The 18,445-nt window shown below is 52.7% G+C and overlaps 1 protein-coding gene and 1 long non-coding RNA gene across 3 annotated transcripts in view; one reads left to right on the plus strand and one right to left on the minus strand.

The window, feature by feature from the left end:
* Positions 1-4,328: 4,328 nt before the first annotated feature.
* LOC122457449 lies at positions 4,329-11,219 on the plus strand. Its single transcript, XR_006276969.1, has 2 exons — positions 4,329-6,436; positions 7,155-11,219. It is a non-coding gene; the product is annotated as an uncharacterized LOC122457449 (long non-coding RNA).
* ZBTB7A (zinc finger and BTB domain containing 7A) overlaps positions 9,465-18,445 on the minus strand; it is a 34,171-nt gene continuing 25,190 nt past the window's right edge. For both annotated transcript variants that reach the window (XM_043502452.1, XM_043502451.1), the window contains exon 4: positions 9,465-18,444. The gene's annotated coding sequence lies outside the window, so the exon portion shown is untranslated. The remainder of the gene's footprint in view (position 18,445) is intronic.

Consider the following 18,445-nt stretch of genomic DNA (forward strand, 5'->3'; position numbering starts at 1 on the left):
ATATGGGGCTTAAAATCTCCTTCTTGCATGGGGGGTGGGGGTATTGCGGTGCTTTGATTGGAAATTCATTTGACTGATGGGATAAGCCTCCATTTTTATTTAAGAACGACCCTGCCCTGATTTCCCCCTGTTAATTGTTCCTGACGCCCTTAATGAAAATCGCAGATCCCTAGCCCTAAGTGGCATTAGCAGCCCTGCTAAGAAAGACGACTTTGCTGGTTTAAGCCCAGCGGCTAAGCCCCCCAAATCTTATAGCGGCCTCGCAAAATAGGAAGCTTATGACACAAACTAATCTTTTAACGTGGTCCGTGCCCTTTGGATTGAGGCTGCTGGGGAAACGCATTTCAACCCCTGGGTCAAATGTACATGTAGGTGCAGGCCCGAGGGCTGCAAGGGGGCTGGTGCATTGAAATTCTCTTTCAAAATGTCCTGCTGCTAGGGCTTTCGGCTGCTAGTTACCTGCCCCTTTCCTGAGCAGATTTTCCATTGCACCTCCCGCAAGCCCTCTTCTTCTTTTCCTCAGAGGGGTAGCCACTGTCTTGGTCCTCTCCGAACATCCTGTGCCCCTCCTGTGAACAAAGAAGGGCCCTTTCCTAGCTCAAGTCCCTCCCCTGCTGCCTCGGGGGGCCCTGGCTTGAGCGTTGAACCTCTAGCAGAGTAAATGTGGCCTGTGCCAGGGTGAGTGGGGGTATGGCTGTAATGTGGGGGTCCGGGCGAACCAGGAAGCGCTATGCTAAAGCAGCAGGAGACGTGAATGGTTTTTATTTAACTAGCAGCTAATGCCTGGATCCCACCCAGCGATGGTCCTGATGCTGAGTTTGTGAGCGTGGGCTCTGCAGGCAGTGGCTGGACGTCCCGGGAATGCTGGGCTCATCCTGATATTTGAGGCTTTATCTTATAGACGCAATTACACCTGCTTCCCTTCCCCCGGAAAAGAAAAGTATCCCGATTTCTCATGCGGGTCCCCCTCACTCTGCAGGTTTGGGGATAGTTTTGTTCTCGACCCTTTAAAGCTGAAGGAAGCCTTGCACATGGTGGTCACCCCACCCTTCCCAGCTGGCTCCATGGGAGGAGGGTCCTGACTTTAGGACGTGGGGGGCGGGGGCAGTCACGACAGAGGCTGAGACTTGCCGCTTTTACTTCCTTACTTGGATGGGGGCCTTTGGGAAACGAGTTTGGGTCTCAAACCAGTCCCCCCATCGCCGCTTTGTGCACCAGCCTCTGCCCTGGGATATTTGGAATTGCACCCTCTGCCCACCCTGGGGAGGGTCCCAGGTGGAGCTGTCCCAGCTTCCCCCAGGTGCTGAGACCTGAAATCAAAGCCCCTCCTGCTTCTACCACAATAGCCCTGGTTGACCCTGACAGCCAGCTGTGCTTCTAACCACGTTGCCACTGGGCAAGCTCTTGAAGGAACAGCCTGGCCCGTGGGCGTGGGATCCAGTGAGAACAAGGCTATGACCACTTGGTAACCAAGGCGCTTGGCAGGGCCAAACCGCGGTTTCCCCCGCATGGGCAGGCACAATGTTCAAACAGGGCTGGGTGCCCCACTCTGTGTCCGGGGGGCAGCCGGGGCCTGTCTCACCCCTGCGGGATGAGCACATGGTCACGTAACTGCCTTCGCGCCAGAACAGTCTTTCCAGCCACTGTCCCTGCTACACCGTGCCAGGCTGTGGTGGGAACGGAGAGCAGCTGTGATGCTGGGGGGGTGGGGAGAGTTGCAGCATCACCCCTGGTGCCTTTGGCTACTGAGGGGGGTGGGGATGCTTAAAGGTGTCTGCCTGTCTCCCTCCAACACCCAGCTTGGGCTGGACTTCCTGGGGCCTGGCAGTATGAGGAAGCACCTTCCCATCCCAAACCTCCAACCTCCCAGGAGGCGGGTCAGTAGCATTGTCCCAGGATACTGGTGGGGAAACTGAGGCAGCGAGCAGGGCAGCGGCTTGTCTAAGGTCAGTGTCAGAGCCCCGGCAGTGCAGGTGGAGCAGAGCTGCTGCGATTGCCCAGGGGTAACACTTGGGTAACACTTCCTGCCCTTGGCCTTTGAACAGCATGTCCGGCCCCCCTCCCACCAGGGAGCCATTTCTCTAGGTAAAGAGCCAGCTCCTGACTCCCCTAACGTAGCCCTGTAGTTGCATAGCCTTCATCTTCTGACCCGCTGAGCCCCACGAGACGGAGGCTGCCTGACCGGGGCATAGGGCCACCTGCTAGCCGCAGGAGAGCTGAGTTCTAATCCCACCGCTGGATCCTTGAGGAATCTGCTCCCCATCCTGCCCCCTTTAGGCTGAATCCCTCGGCCAGGGACTCTCTCGTTCAGTGTCCGTGCAGCGCCCTGCTCTTGGGTGGGGCCTTTGGGTGTTACTGCCCCGCTCCTAATACCAGCAGCCCTGGAGTTCTAGAGACTCTAATCTCTGTGTTCGTGAAGCTGACGATGCAGCACTCAGGAGCTCCCCGGGGCTGGGGCATGTCTCCCCACACTGCACCCTTGAATCTGTAATGCCTCTCTCCTCCCCTTGCCCCTGTGCGGGCGGGCAGAGTTGTAGTCCCCATGGGACAGGACCGACGCACACAGCGCCTATGGCCTAGCTCCTCCATGGGGTCCAATGGGAGTTAGGTGCCTACATACCTTTGAGGATGTGGGTCTAGGCAACCTGCCTAGGGTCACTCAGCAAGGAGACCTAAACCCAGAGGTCCCAAGACCTGGGCTGGCACCAAACCATCTGACTGTCTTTCCTCTCCTGTCTCGCCCGTTCGCGCCCTGCAGCACGTTGTTGGAGTCTCCATTGCTGAGTCTTCCCTCTGGCATGTCTACCCCAGGGCCCAATACACCCAGTGCTTAATTTGTAATGAAAGAGGGGCAATTATTTTACTTTCATAACTGACGCTGCAAGCCCAGAGGTGCCGGGGGGGCTCTGAACGGCCAAGCCCTGACGTGCCGGGGGGGCAGGAGGGGCTCTGAACTGCCAAGCCCAGAGGTGCTGGGGCTTAAGCATTGGCGATGCTGCCTGTGCGAGGCCAGGCTAGTGAGGGGCCAGCTGGGCTCTGGTGCACGTTCCACCCGGGGCAGTTGCTTTGCACCAGCATCTGCCCTTGGCCGCCTCGTGGGAGGGGGGGGCCCGGCATGCTGTTCAAAGGCAAAGGGCAGGAAGTGTTACCCAATCCCACGGGTTTCGCAGGGCCTGCGTTCCTGCTGACTCCCGACCACAGTTATGTAAGCATGACACAGCTGTGTGTCCCACCCCCAGTTCCCCCAGGCCCTGGCGTGGCCTCTCCCAGGGCAAACCCCCACCCGCCCAGGGTTTCCTGTTCTCAGGCAGGCCCCACCTTCGGGCTGGGGGGGGGGGCGAGAACAAGTGGCCAGAGCTGGGCACATGCCATAGCTCCAGGGCCAACTCTGAGGTGGGGGGAAGCGGGGGGGGGGGGCGGCTGCAGCCCTTGGCCGTCCAGGCAAACCTGCTTGTATAGGGACGGGCTTTGGGGGGGGCCCTTAATGCCTATGTAGGCGCTTTAGTTTTTGGGGGGGTCATCCCAACACCCCCAAAGTGCAGGCCACCCAGATTATCTAGCGGCAGCCAGGGTGAGCTGGCCCCTCCGGGTGCAGGGCTTGGTCCAATCCCCTGCCCCCACTGCTGCTCTGAAATAGCCTGGGGGGGGGGACTGAGCTGTGCCAGGCACGGCCCGAGGTGCTGCTGGGCAAAGTGTAAACGCCCCCAGCAGCAGCAGGGCAGCTGCAGGGGCGCCGGAGGGGGGGTAGTGCTGCGTCCCCGGGGAGAGGGCCGTGGAAATGCAGCACCTGGGTTCCCTGCCAGCGATGGGCTCGGCTGCGTGGAGTTCCCCGGCTGTACGATGGCGTGAGCAGCCCACCCCCCCAGCCCAGGTGGATCAGCTGCAGATTTTTAATGCGTGGGGCCCTCAGCCAGCCAGCCAGGGCCGGGCAGACCCCGGGTTAATCAGCACAGCCATGCCTGGCGCACACGCCCTGCCACCCCCCCACAGCCCTCCCCGCTGCCACACTGGGGCTGGCGAGACTGCGCTCCAGGGGGGCGTCAGCTGAACCCAAGACCCCAGCCGTGAGGGGGAGGGGAGCGTGAGTGGCCCGACCCTTGCCAGGGGCAGCACACAACTAGGGGGGGCGGGAAGGGTGCTGGAGCTTCAGGGCGACTCCATCCGTGGGGTAACATGACGCGGGGCAGTGCTCCGAGGCAGGGAGCGGCCTGGCGCGGCTGAGAAACCGGTGCTTGCGTTGGCTGACATAAAGCGGGCGGGTGGGAAAGGGGTGGGCGGGGGCCAGGGATGGGCGGCAGGGCTCCTGGAGCAGAGGAACGAAAGTCAGGCCCCAGGTTCTCGGCCTGGCTGTGGGATTAGTTTCATTTTTGCTCATGGATGTGGCCCTGCCCCCATCCTGTGCATCAGGCCAACGCTGCCCCGGCCTGTTGAGCCTTTATGGCCCGTGGGCCTTCTACAAAAACCACGCCTGACCGCCCTGGGCGGTGTTGCTCCGTCCGTCCCTGCTGTTTTAATGGCTGCCTTAATGCACAGCCCCCCCCCCACTTTTGTGAAGGGCCGGCAGCGGGGCTGCTGACTCCCGGCCCTGGCCCACAGCTGAGCCCCCGGGGGGGGCTCGTTAAGCCCGTGCCATATGCTGCCACGTTCCTGCTGGGCGACAGGTTGCTCTGCGCTCAGCAGCGGATCCGGCCCAGCTCCTTAACACGCTGCACCGGGGGGGGGGGGGGCCTTAGCAGCCGCTCAGGCAGTAAGCTGAGCAAAACGAGGATTACACTCGTGCTTTGTGTTTCTATCCCGGCATCGGCAGCATCACCTCGCATTTCTTGCCAGCGCCGGCAAGCGGCTTAGAGCGCTGAGCGCCGGGAAAGCTCCTTTAAGACAATAAGCAAAGATGGGCCACATTGTGTCACCCAATAAATAAGCAAGAGGCAGGGGTGGGGAGGAACACCTCCCCCCCGCCCCCCTGCCCCGCGTTCCAACCAGCAGAGGCCATCAGCTGCACAGGGCCAGGTACCGGGCACTTGCTGGGTTTATTCCAGCTCCCACCACAAGGAGTCACTGCAGAGCGCGGGGGGGGAGGGGGCTGAGTTGGCATCTCCCAGAGGTCCTTATATTGCCCCGCGCCACCTTCTCCTGCAGCAAAGCCCCCGCCCCCACCTCTGCGGCAGGGCTCGGGGGGAATCAGGGCCTACCCTACTTGCCTCAGGTCACAACACAGACAGGCTGTGGCAGCGCTGGCCTCGCACAGAGACCTCCTGAGCCCCCAGCTCGCACCCTGATCACTGCACCATCCAGCGCGGTGCATCCCCTCCCCGCACGGGCTGCTGGGGGGGGAGAGGAGCCCCTGCCCCTGCTGGGGTCCTGCTGCTTTGGAGCGTCTTAGTGGAAGGGGAGTGGTAGCGGCGGTCCAGCCTCCCTCCTTTGGGGGGAGCTGGTGGAACTGGGCTGGCGAGCCATGTGGGTCAATGGCATTTGATTTCCTTATTTCCCCTGCCTGTCACAGGGCAGAAGCTCTCAGGAGTGGGGTTGCAAAGCTGATTTGTAGGGGAGCAGACGGGAGAGTTCAGAGCTTCTCCAGTCTCAGCCTCCCCCAGCAGGTGCTGGGGTGGGAGGAACGCCCGTGAAGATGCTTCCAGCAGGAGGCACTGCAGGAGCATGGGCTGCGGGGCCCGTTTCCAGCAGGTGGCACTGGGAAAGCTCTGGTTATACAGGGAGCTCTCAGGTGCCCTAGCGCTCGCACAGGGACGGCAGGAACTGGCCGCAAGGGCGTGAGCCACAACTCCCCGTGCAAGCGGAGCCACGTGCAAGTAGTGAATGCCAATGGTCATGAGGAAGCAGCCACGGGAATGAGAGTCGGACACAAGTAAACAGAGCAGATGCCGGAAGTCAGAGAGAAAACAATCTATTAGTGCAAAAATGACCATTTCTCTATTACAGTACAACAGATGGAAAGGAACATACAACTGAGTTCATTTTAGTCCGCAACCAATCCTGAACAAGAGTAGAAAAGAATCAAATGCAGCGTTTCAACAGGCGTCTCCTTACAAGACAGAAAATCCAGGGGACGGGAACGTGGCCTGCCCAGACTTGAAATTAGTGTCGGCTGCCCCAGCCTAGACATCGATTAATAAAAAAAAAAACACCCAGGTCTCCCAGAAAACCAGCCAGGCCTTCTCCAGCCCGCTTCCCTTTGAGCATTAGCAGCTGCCCTGACCATCTGTCACTAGTCAAATCATAAAGGAGACACGACGACTCCAGAGCGACGTGGGGGAGCCCGGAATCGGCCTGAGCCCCGCGTCCCAGGGCAGCCCAGAGAGCATCACCGTTAACTGCCGGCGCTTAGGGCAGACACACTCTGAGGGTAACGGGCCTGGAAAGACGGGTTCAAGGCCATCGGAGAGCCAGTGCAGCTCTCCTCCTCTGCAGTTTGGAGCAGGTACCGCAGTGAAATCTGGCGCTACTGCGATCATCCATTTACAGGAGGGAGCTACTTTATGGGGAGGCGGGGTGGGAGCGTCACTGCTTCAGCATCCCCGGGGTCATTGTCAGTTTCAGCAGGAGATGGGCAGGGCGGGGAAGACACCTGACTTGATTTTTAAATTGTTGTGTCGGCCCCGGCTACTCGAGCCACAAGGTGGGCAAGGTCACATCTTCTATTGGACCAGCGGCTGGTGGGGAGCGAGCCAAGCATCCGAGCCACACAGCTGTGCGGTGGGCCCGACGGCTTGACTTTTTTCCACCATCGGAACTCGGGCCCAGACAAAATGTGACCGCGCTCACCTTGTCGCTTGGGTTTTAAAAGGGTGTTTGCTAGGAAGATGCATTTTTGCTGCTAGATCCTGGGCAAAATGAGTCGGGTTCTTCGCTTATTCTGGGGCTGGGGTGGAGTCATTGGTTGGTTTCTTTCTTCTAGGGTGGGTGGGGAGGGGAATTCGGGCCTGCTGCCGAACTGAGCCAGTTTAAAACAAGTGGATCCACCCCAGGAAGGTGACTGAAAACACTCCCTTCCTGAGCAGACCCTCCAGGACCCTCCTGCTCTCTAGGGGAGAAAAAGCCCAACTGAAGTGAATGGTGAGGCAAGTCCACTCTGGTCTTTAGCCAGGAAGTCAAATGCCTGATTTCCAATCTAAGTGTCACCCCTGTCCCCTTCCCAGGCTCGCTGCCACTGGCCTCTTCCACTCTCCAGTCCTCACTTCCGTGTAAGTTTTTCCTGCAAAAGGACTTTGGGATTCATCTTGGGGCCTGGGATAGAACCAAACTGGCAGGGATCCCTCCATCGTTTCCAATTGCAGGCAGGTTAGACGGTCCCAAACCAAACTAGAACAATTAAAATCAACCCAGGCGGTTAGCTTCTGGGGCGGTGACTTGGTGTTTCCCAGCAGTTAGTACAGGGCAGGACAGATGGGCGTTTGACCCAGGTGTGGGCGGTGAATAATCCCAAACTTCTGTGAATCTATTGGCTCAGTCAGGGCCCTGAGCTCACTAAGGCCTTGTCTATGCTGGCAAAAACTGGTCCATCGACTGCTGTGAGACTCTGCCCAGCCAGGATGGGCACTAAGCGGGTTCCAAAGCCCTCGACCTTTCCCTGCTCGGGCTGGGGGCTGGTTTTGGGGAATTGGCCAGGCCAGGCACACGGTTTGCATTAGAACCCAGCAGACTCCAAGCAGAACCTCAGATGGGACCTAATAGTTCAGGCAAAGTGCTCTGAGTTATTTTGTCACTAGTGCCAGGTAGCTTGGGAGAAACGTGCCTCTCTCCAATACCAGGACTACCAAAGGGCCAGATTCTGATTCTACTCCAGCTTCCAGCCCCAGCCACTGACCTGGTACCACTGGGTAGAGTTTGGCCCCAAAACTTTACCAGCCCCTCCTGGCCTCCGTCCAGCTGGGGTTGGGAATGGGCTGTCTTACCGGGCCAGGACTGAGATCAACACCCCCTATCGCAGAAGGAACCAACCAGGACAGATCCACAGTGCTGTTCAGATCCTGATCCAGGGGAGAACGCTGACAGGAGTGCAGTAGTGGGGAAAAGCCATGCCGGCCACCCGCTTTCCAACACAGGTCGTTTTCACAGTGTAGACCCAGGGCTGGATCCTCAGCTGGCGTAAACCAGCATCGGCCCACTGGCTTCAACTGAGTGATGCGGATTTACATCAGCTGAGGATTGTGCCCCACAGTCTTGGGGACTAATTTTCAGTGGTCTCAGGCACCCACTGGCGTGGTAGGTCTGAAAAGCAGACCTGCCTCCACCCCCACCTACGCTTGGCTTCCTCAGCACTGGGATTTGACTTGCCAGACCCACATCTGGGGCGAATGGGATCAGCTCCCTCATATAAACAGCGCTGGACAGAAAGGAGAGTCCAAAGTGGCTGGTCACTGTGCAACAAGTCACAAGTCCAGCTGCGAGGCGCCCACCAAACAGGACCTGGGTGAGACAGGCAGCTTTCAAAAAGAGCCGTTAGCCAAAGTGCAGTGAGCTTGAGGAGCGGGATGCAGGCAAACGACCAAGCAATGGCCCCATCCAAAGACTCCCCTGCCCTCCTTCAGCAAACAAAGCCAAGAGCATGGATATAAAACCCAAATCTCCATCCTTCTGCCCCCCGCATTTCCCCCAACAGTGTTCCAAGCTCAGCGCTGGGGGGAAAGGAGTAGAAAGAATCCAAGAACAGCAACCTAGTTAACAAAGCTCCAAACCTCCTTCTGCCGGGCTTGATCCTGCACAGCCCAAATCCAAATAAAAGCGAAATCAACAAAAAGGGAAATCAGCTCCAATGAAAACACTTGTCAGAACAATTTCCCCTGACCCGCTGCAGGCCCCTCAGCCGGTGTAAATCGGCTTCACTCCATTCAGTCCAGAGAGCCACAGGTGATTTACGCCAGCTAATGACCAGGATGTGAGGGGTGAGCTTTGTACACCTGGGAGGCATAAGAGGGTTGTTCTCTGCATCTGATCCACTGTCTTGTGGCATCTGCTAGGCCCGTGCACCAGTTCAGCTCAAGGCCACAGCCTGCTGTCATTGCCTGTCTTTGGATCCCAGGGTGACATTCATCCTGGTGCAAAGGAGTTCGTACAAGGCCTCCGGGCCATTAGAGGTGTTAGCCTCTCTGCTCTGGGGTGAACAGCAGCTGCAATGAGGCCTAAACTCTCCCCCCTGAGGAAAGCAGGGGAAAGTACTGGGGCATCATGAGGGATTGGGATTGGAATTGCCATGCATTTGGTGACATGCCAGGAGTGCGCGTGTTAGCTGCTGCCTCTCGCCCCACCAGGATCCTAGCTCGCCTCAAATTTTAGCCCAGAAACTGGCAGTTTTTATATAGCTATAGTTTTTCTTTTCTTCTCTTTTGATTTCAAACAAGTTTAAAAAAAAAACAAAAACTACCCCCACGTTCGTAACGGGCAGATTGTTACATTGCTGTTTGTTGGGGTTTAGTGGTTCTTATATACAAGAAGAAAAAACTGTTGCATTTTTATATTTTTAATATATATCTTTTATTTTTTTTAACGCCCCCAAAAAGTGCATTTTTTTATTATTTTTTTTTCTCGTCTCCCACACTTTATAAAGAACTACCAAAGTTACAATCTATGGAATGTCTTTTCTGTGCTTTTCTTGCCTCGCTCATTACCCAGATACCACACAAAGTAGTTTACACATAAAACTGATGAAACTTGCGAGTGCTTTATATATAGAATTCTTTTTTCTTTGTTTGTTTGTTTATATATAAAGACGCAGGAAATGTGGGCCTATCCTTAGTATTCTCTTTCTTCCTCCTGGTATCAAATCAGATGATTTCTGGGGAGGTGATGGGAGAGTTTAAAATCTACCCACCTCACATTAAAGATTAATCTCTGTGTGTGTGTATATATATATATTAATATATATATATATATATTTTTAGAAAACATAGCTTCAATACAGCATCTCGTTACTTGTCCCAGGCAGTACAAATGCTACCCACATAGGTTCCCAACTAGGAAGCTAAATCTGCTACCTGCTCTTTAAAAAGTGTTCCTCTTTATTTAAATAAAACTTTCATAATAAATCAAAAATATAAATATATATAGATTTTTTTAAATAGTCGAATCAGGCCTCCCGAATGCTCCTCACACCGGCATTTTGAGAATACAGACAGAGCTTTTGGTTTGCTAACCTGACGGATAGGCTCAAGGCGGGGTTATTTCAAGCATCCCAAATGTTGTGGGAGGATGTAGGGACTTACGACGGTTTGTCAATTTCAAGGGACTGTTATGGTTGCTCAGGCTGACCATTCCTGCTTCCAGCCGGCACCCTGTGGCTGAACAATGGTGTAATCTTATTGGAAACAGCCAATCTCAATTTAAAAATACCACGTGACGGAGAATCCACCCATCCCTTGAGGAGCTGTCCCAATGGCTTAATACCTACACTGCTCAGAAACCTCCATGTGCCCCCGCCACACCCCACTCTCCCTCCGGGTTTTCAACCTATCCCCCTCTTCCCTTGGAGCTGGGCTCCGCAGGCTCTGAGGGTAGCTGTGGCTGATGAGAGCTTTGGAAGGGAGAGGATAAAAGGGAGAAAATTCCCTTGCAGCATTAAACAGCAAATGCTAAAGGAAAAGGAGCCCTTTGCATGCAGAAATCAGCCCCCAAGAAATGAGGGAAATGGCTAGGAAAGCCCTCTCCCCATTCCCCAACAGCCTGGGCTCGCCTAGAAACAGCCGCTAGCCTAGCTCCCATGTGCAACAGAACATACTTCCCACTGAGTCTAATGGGTCCCGTTAGTGCAAAGAAACCTCCTGCACCTCTAAGATGCTGCATCCCTCTTTCTTGTTTAAGGCCTGGGGGAAAGTAGAGTCTCTGCCATTTACTCAGATCCCCGCTCTGGGGCAGGTGATTCGAGTTCTGGGTTGGAAGAGCGGGCAGCTTCCTTGGCTGCAACCACACTAGGGCAGACTGGACATGTGATGCTCCCCCATGACAGCGATGGATGGGGGCAGCTGTGCCGCCCCCACCGCATGGTTTTGCTCTGAGATGTGACTCCTTTGTCTCTCCGCCCCCGCCTTCTCCCAAATTCAGAACTGGGGACAGCCCCCGCCCAGCCCAAGCTCTACCTGGGCGTGGTTGGTTTTCCGTTTTTGTAGGCAAAGCTGTCGATTCACACGTGTCCAGCAGAGACTGGGGTAGGGTTTCAGCAAGAAGATGCAGCATCTTTAAAAGGAGCTCAGAGAAGGGGAAGGGGGGGCTAGAGTATGACAAATGGAGAGGAAAATACACCCCACGCTCACGTCAGGCAGCTACCGCAGCACTAGGATCTCGGCCCACCCAACACCTGCTGTTTCATCACCCCCAGGAAGTTCCCCATGCGGGCTGGGGCAGCAGCCAATCGAAGAACGAATCCCGGTCTGTGGGAAAGGGGTCCCATCAGAAATCCTTTCTGCCCCCCCAGAGAGAGCTCTGCAGTGAGGGTGGAGTATACTTTGGTATTGACTGAAGAAATCGCTGGAACTCACGGTTCTGATCTCATCACCGTTAGGCCCGGACACAAACAGGATCTTTTACAACACAGCTGGGCAGCTCTGCCCGTACCTCTCCCCGCCTTCCTTAACCCTTCGCCATGGTCACGGGTTTACATTCACTGGTTTCATGTGGGGAGGGCGGGGGGAGGAGAAGGGAAAAGAAGGGAGGAGATAACAACCTAAAACAACAACAATAGCATTCCCTCAGTGAGTCTGACAGCCTTGGGCGCAACCCAAATCCATGGTTTCCTAGAGCAGAGGTGCAAGCAGAGGTGGCTTCTCTGTATCCCACCATGGCTGGGAGACACGGGACAGTATGTGCGTCTCTGCAGGTTTCCTTCTAGACTGGGGGGGCGGGTCAGAGGCATTGGACAATCTGTGCTTTCCTCCCACAACACTAGAGGGTGATGGGACCACACCAATGTTTTGTCTTTAGTGTCAAAAACCCCAGGCCTGTTTCGGAGCCCACTAACACTGCTGACTTCAAAGGGCGTTCTTCCTGATTGGCACCGGTGTAGAAGCTATGATCCCATGGCTGTGCAATTAGGATCCTTAACTAGCCTCAAAAGCAAGAGAGCTCTCCAATGGCCCCCGTGAAACCCCTACTGCTGATCACCAGGGGGATAAAGCCCCATTTAGGGTGGTTGGACAACCCAGGCATCCCCCCAGTCTAGGGGAACCCACTGTCTGAGACACGCATACCCACACACACAGTTATACCACAACTGAAATTACAGGGTTTGTTTTGTACCAAGAAACGAAGAGAGGCAGTACTAAAAAGTCCACTGTGTTGTCTGTTTGTTTCGTAGGAGTTATGGGTTGGGTTGGGTTTTTTTCCTGAAACGTCATAATTCAGCAGTATCTTTGGCAACACTTTATCACAACCTGAATTTCAAAAGAATAATAATAACCTTAACAACAATAAGAATCAATGCTTATATACAGTATATGATTGGGGAGGTTTTGCATGCACTAGTCTGTTCATCGTCGGTTGGTACATAGAGTAAGACAGGTCAGAAAGTTAAGGCAGAATGTATGTGGAGGCAACGCCTCCCTACACGGAGAAGGGAGAAGATCGGTTGGTTGGTTTTTAGTGCAAACTTATCAAGGCTTGTGCTAAAGTGTTGCCGGCACTCATGTATCAATCAAAGCTCACGCGGCAGCTCCCCGGCTCTCTAATAAAGGTAAAAGCATCTCATATCACATATAAGGTGCGGTATCTCTGTTCAGAAGCCATCGCTGATCTGCCTCCAAACCCACCTCTGCAAAGGGGCCCCCAGGGGACAGGGAGAGGAGGTTCGCTCTGGAGAGAGGACACTGGCAAGGTGTGGGTCAGGGGGCGTGGAGGGCAGCTGTAGTGCCATCCTACATCATGCGGAAGCTGCCCTCTGTTCCTCTGGGGGTAGAAGGATACCCCCTGGCTTGTAGCAGAGATGGATCCCAACCCAAACCACAGACCAGAACGCCGGATCAGCACAGTTAACCGACTGACCGGGGAGTTTTCTGCTCCAGCTCCCCACGGGATCTATCCCAAAGTGTGGGATTGTTCTGCTTTGGGTGGGGGCCCTGGGATTGGAACTGGGATCTGGGCTTTTAATTCAGGCCCCAGCTCTGCTGTGCAGATTTCACAGAGGAAGGGACAGGACTTTTGCCCTTAAGAACAGTCCCGTCCCTGTTTGTTCATTCTCAGAAGCAGAGAGCACCTCCAAAGTGGCTCACCCTGGGATCTCCAAGATGGGGGGTGGGCAGGGTGGGATTGTCAAGGCCCCAGGGCTGCTCTCATTTCTTACAAGGAATCTAGGTGTCTGACTCGCTCTCTCCAACAAGAATCCTGAGACTTTTTTTTTTTCCTGTCCATTTTGGAGGGGGGCGATTCTCCCCTCCCTGAAATGGCAGAAGGAGGTTTGGAGAGAAACACAAGCTTTAAAAGGTGGTGGGGGCAGAGAAGGGGTAACACAAACAAGAAGAGAGATACCACAACTTTTGATTACAATAAAGAACCTCAAGTAACTGTCTATTTACAAGTCCACACTAGTTTTTGCATATGCAATAGGTAGCCAGTGCTAAGCAGAGGTTCATCCCTGGAAGAGGTGGCTTGCCACATCCAGCTAGTGCCCGGGTCATGGGACACTCCACTCCGCTCTCTTTGGGATGGGAAGGCGGGGGCCAGGATTAAGGTGTTTTACAGCATGGAGGAAGAACCCAGCATCTGCGCTGTCGCCAACACGACAGAGAAACTGGGATTGGATTTGGGGCAGCAAGATATTTTCAGAGTCACCCTTAGTTGCCTGCTGCATGGAGACATATGGTCCCTCCTTTGGCTGTACATTTCCGCTGACAGACAGCCTCCAACCCCTGCAGTTTAATAGATGGGACACCTGCTTCCGGCACTAAATGCAACTGACTATTGAGCCATCTTATTAAAATGTATCTCAACTGTCATGGGATCAGAAGAGTCAAAGGTGAAGAGATCTCCTAGGTCATCAATTCCATCCCCTTGAGGGCAGGGCACATTCTCCCAACAGTTTGTCTCCTCGGCACTGATCTTACAGCGCCTCCGAGCCCAGCCTCGTGCTCTGCAAACAGGAGCTAGAGCCTGAAAACAAAGGCACCAGCCCAGAGGTGTCCGTGTCCCCTGGAGCGAGCCCACGTTCAGACACGAGGCCGGGCCTAGGCCCCGGGGGAAACGCTGAGTCAGGAGTGCCAGGTTTTGTATCCCTTTTATTCTCTTCACCCTTGGGGGGGAAAAAAATTCCCTGCTGTGAAATTTTGGGGGGGGGGTTACATTACGCCAGAAGCAGGATGCTCCTGTGAGGCAAAGATCTGGCTACCAGCCGATCGGTTGGTAAAGAAAAGCAGTGGGGGATATTATTTTTGATACTTTGTTTTCTTTGTATTTAATTTGTAAGGTGGGTCTCCCCCCCATTCTGAGCATCTGATTCTGGAATAGTCACTGGGCTCATGGCAAGTGGGGAGGAGGAGGGTTTATGTGCATTATCAAGCCACAAAAGACTCTATCCTGAATTAGATATCAACAAACTGACTTCAAACCTGAATCCCTGCTTCATGCTAGAAACACGTCTACTGCTCTCCAAACAGTGGGGTGGCAGGAGGCAGAGCTGGGAACGCTAGATTTAACTTCAAAGACCGAGTATGCTTTTGGCTTTGAGCTCTATACCCAGGAGACATATCTCATCGTCTACCCAAGCCTGGCTGAGTATCCCTCGGAAAAGAAATGAAATAAGGAAGAACACAGGGGCTGCCCCGTCCCATGGTCCTTTCCCCCTGATCAAGTACATCACCCAGCAGTTCAGACACTTTCTTTCCTCCTTGCTACACAAGCTAAGTTGCTCCTGGGGGCAGGAGGGGCATGGGGGAAGCTGGGAGAGACATCTGGGCTAGCACTGGCTATAAGACATTTAAGAAACAAACAAACAAATTAAAAAAAAAAAAAAGGAAAATAGAAGGAAAAAAATACAAAAACAAAAACACCCATGATTCCTGCCTAATATTCAAGCTTCCGTTTTGTGAAGTGCAATCACTTCTGAGGGGTTTATTTTCAGGTCATGTCACAGAACCTAATTAGCATCCTTCCTCTCATTGGATATCTTTTTGTTTTATTATTCCATGAAATAGACATTGGATTCTGCCTAGGCTGGGGTTTGTTTTGTTTTTTTAATATATATATACACTTTTTTTTCTTACAAAAATAAATTTAGGAATTTTTTTTTAATAATAATTTTTTTTCCATAGAAGTTGGTTTCAACTTGTAAACATGTTTCGCTTTTGCTTTTTAAATTAAGATAAAGTGATTTCGAAGTACCCGTTCCATCGCAAAGTGCTAAGACTTCTTGGTTGTTTTTTTTTATGTTTTTTTAATAATGGTTTTTTAAATTTTTATTGCTTTTTCTGCATTAAATAAACATCCATCTTTCTCTCCCCTACAACCCCCCCGCCCTCCCCCCCCAGTTCACACACTCCCCTCTCACTCCTTCTCCAGTTTACATTCGGCCAAACCTGCTCTCACTTTAAAATTAAAATAAAATCTAAAAAGTGCTTTCAAAATAAAAGGACTAGAATCTCTTTTCATTTTGAACTGTGCATTTAAAAAACAGGAGAATGGCTGAAAGGTGCCCGTTCTAGACTCTGCTAAGCTGGAGGAGCTGGGTAGTACACACCGATATTTACTTTATATCCATATACTTGACTCTATATAGCTGGGGAATAGGGATTGATTGAGACTGACCCATGTAATATGTTTCAGATCACAGGGCTGGGACTGGCTAGGAACAATCAACAACCCTCAGTGTTAAGGCCTTGTCCACATTAGGGCATTGGACCCCTTTACCTGTCCCGGAATAGTTAAAGGGGTACAAACCCTCTACTGTGGATGCAGGTTTACTGGCAGAAAGGTGCTTATACCAGTATTGCTTATTTCCCTTCTCATATCTTTCTACTGGTATCACTGTATCCACAGTAGGCATTGTACTAATATAACTGCATCAGTCAAAAGTCACACCCCTACCTGAAACAGTACAATACTGGTACAAAACCCGTGTGTGGACCAGACCAGATGCCACCTTGGCCCCATTACAGTGGGAGTTATTTACAAGCCACTTTCAAGGTCTTTTTGTGCTAGCAGAGGGTTGTAAAGGCCTTGGTGTAACTGAGCATTAGGCCCTGATCCCGTTCGTTTCAAGGAATCAGTGGCCTGTTTTGGACCAGGTTAGCCTGCGATTCTGATCATCTCACACGTAGGTCACGCCCGCATCGTTTTGGGACTGAAACCGGGTGGAGGGTGGGTGAAGCTTCGGGCACTCTTCTAGTAATCGCAGCAAGGAAAGGATGACGGGGCTTCAGGCGTGGTCAGCCCCGGCGCCCGTCTCCTCCACCCCACCACGTTAGCTCTGTGCACATCCTCCGGGCCAGTCTTTCAGTGCCTGCTATTCAAATAAATAAATTAGGCTTTGCCTCTGCTGGACAGTAAATACATTGGTGCCAGTCTGACGGAGAACCACCCATCCCAGAAGCCTGTGCATTTAATGACCCAGCCTGAGGTCCCCAGAGGAGATAAATTCCAAACCACAACTCCAAAGCCTTAAAGGAGAAGCAGCCCCAGAGTGCTTTTATTTCTACCCCAGCAGCTTCCATCTCCAGAAAGATTCCCCGCACCTTTCAGGGAGACCTTAAATAACCCTTTTTAAAAACAAAAAACAAAAACCCCTCGCTTTTAACTGCTTTTAAGATGCTCTCATCTGATTCCTAATATATTGGGGGTTACCCTGCTTCGAGAGATTCTTTTACTTAATAGAACCAACTAATTAAGTGCTTTGAGATCCTGGGATGAAAGCTGCTATAACAAGTGCTAAGAGCTCAGTCACACAGGCACTGTCCATTCCATGTCACGGTGGCAAAAGACTAAACGCCCCATCCTGTCAGTTACTGATCGTTAACTCTCGGCAGGCCCAAAGATACAGAAGAATCCTGCCACATCCCAGAGGTGGCTCCAGCTTCAGCTCTGGTGGAGGGGAGTATCAGAGAGGCTGACTCATCAGGGAGGACTGAATAATTACTGCATCTTGAAAGGCAAGGTTAGGATTCAGGATGCAACAATCTGATCTAGCAAAATCTACCCTCCGCTCTGCTCCTGTTGGGGCACAATTTGCCAAGCACCGGAGCAGGCGATAAGTCATAAAAGTACAGAACTAGCCCATTCCTGTATCAGAGGTTGCCTGGAATTTTATTAGATTGCTCAGATTCCTGCCCGATTCAGGGTTTTCAGTGTGCTAGGGAGAGAGAAGTTTGGTAGCCATAAGGCTATCTTACTAAAACAGGGCCTTTAATGCTACAACACATTACAAACTATATACATGCAGCACTCGTGGAAATGCAGCCACCTCTGGGGTGGAGGATAAGAGTGAGGCATACAAACGTGCTGCCCAATGGGTGGGTGAGGGGGAAATGTTGGCCAAGGACTCTGCAAACATCCTCAGGAAAAGTGCCCCAAAGATCTTTGCACAGAGCAGAGAGGGCTGCCATTTTTGTCCAAGAGACCCTCACACAGTAACTCCTAAATGGACCAGTGTATCTGTTGAGGAAGGAGTTTGCACCTATCGCAACGTGCACTCCTTAGATCTCAAAGCACTTCCCAAATCTCACACAAAACAGCGTTCGCCTCATTTTACAGCTGAGGAAGCTGCGCCCTGAAGAAGGAAAATGACTTGGCCCGAAGTCACCCAGCAATTCTGTGGCAGAGCCGAGACTGAACGCAGGAGCCCTGCCTCCCAGTAGGGAACAAAGTGCCAATCTAAACCTCCTGGGGAGGGTGACAGTTTCACCTGGCATCTAGGCATTTCAAATGTGATGCTCGGAGCAGCCTTGCAAAATTCTGATCACCTACCCATGTGGCATGAGCAATCATTCTTAAAAAATGAATATGTAAAATATCATCAGTTTCCCCCCCACCCAATTATCATTATAAAAATTGTGCACCAGGTGATTTCAGCCAGCTTTGCTCAGCATCAGGCCAGAAAGGAGCTGAACTCCCTACGGCAGAATCAAATCCCTGATCAACAAAAGACCATCTCAGGCATCAGGAGCTTTCACTTGCCAATGGAGAGAAAGCTGCACTCGATTCTTTCCCATCCAGTCAGACGGAGGCACGAAATGTAGTGACTGCCCAGGAAGAACCCATTTACCTCTTGGAATTTTTCTGGTTTTTTGTTTTTTGTTTTGTTTTTTTTTTAAATAGATGCATCTCTGCCATTTTTTAAAGTGTGTCTGGACACAAAATAAAGCTTTGGATTTGCATGGAAGCTTCTTTCCATGTTAAAGACCAACCTTTCAACCCTCCTCATCTCACACTTCCTAAGCATCTGCCTTCCAACGAAAGGTCCTTAGCTATTAGAGGTGTCCCCACGGGACTGGTTATGGTGGGAAGATTGGAAACATTT

This window comes from Dermochelys coriacea, chromosome 25, assembly GCF_009764565.3.
Source record: "Dermochelys coriacea isolate rDerCor1 chromosome 25, rDerCor1.pri.v4, whole genome shotgun sequence".
Taxonomy (NCBI): Eukaryota; Metazoa; Chordata; order Testudines; family Dermochelyidae; genus Dermochelys; species Dermochelys coriacea.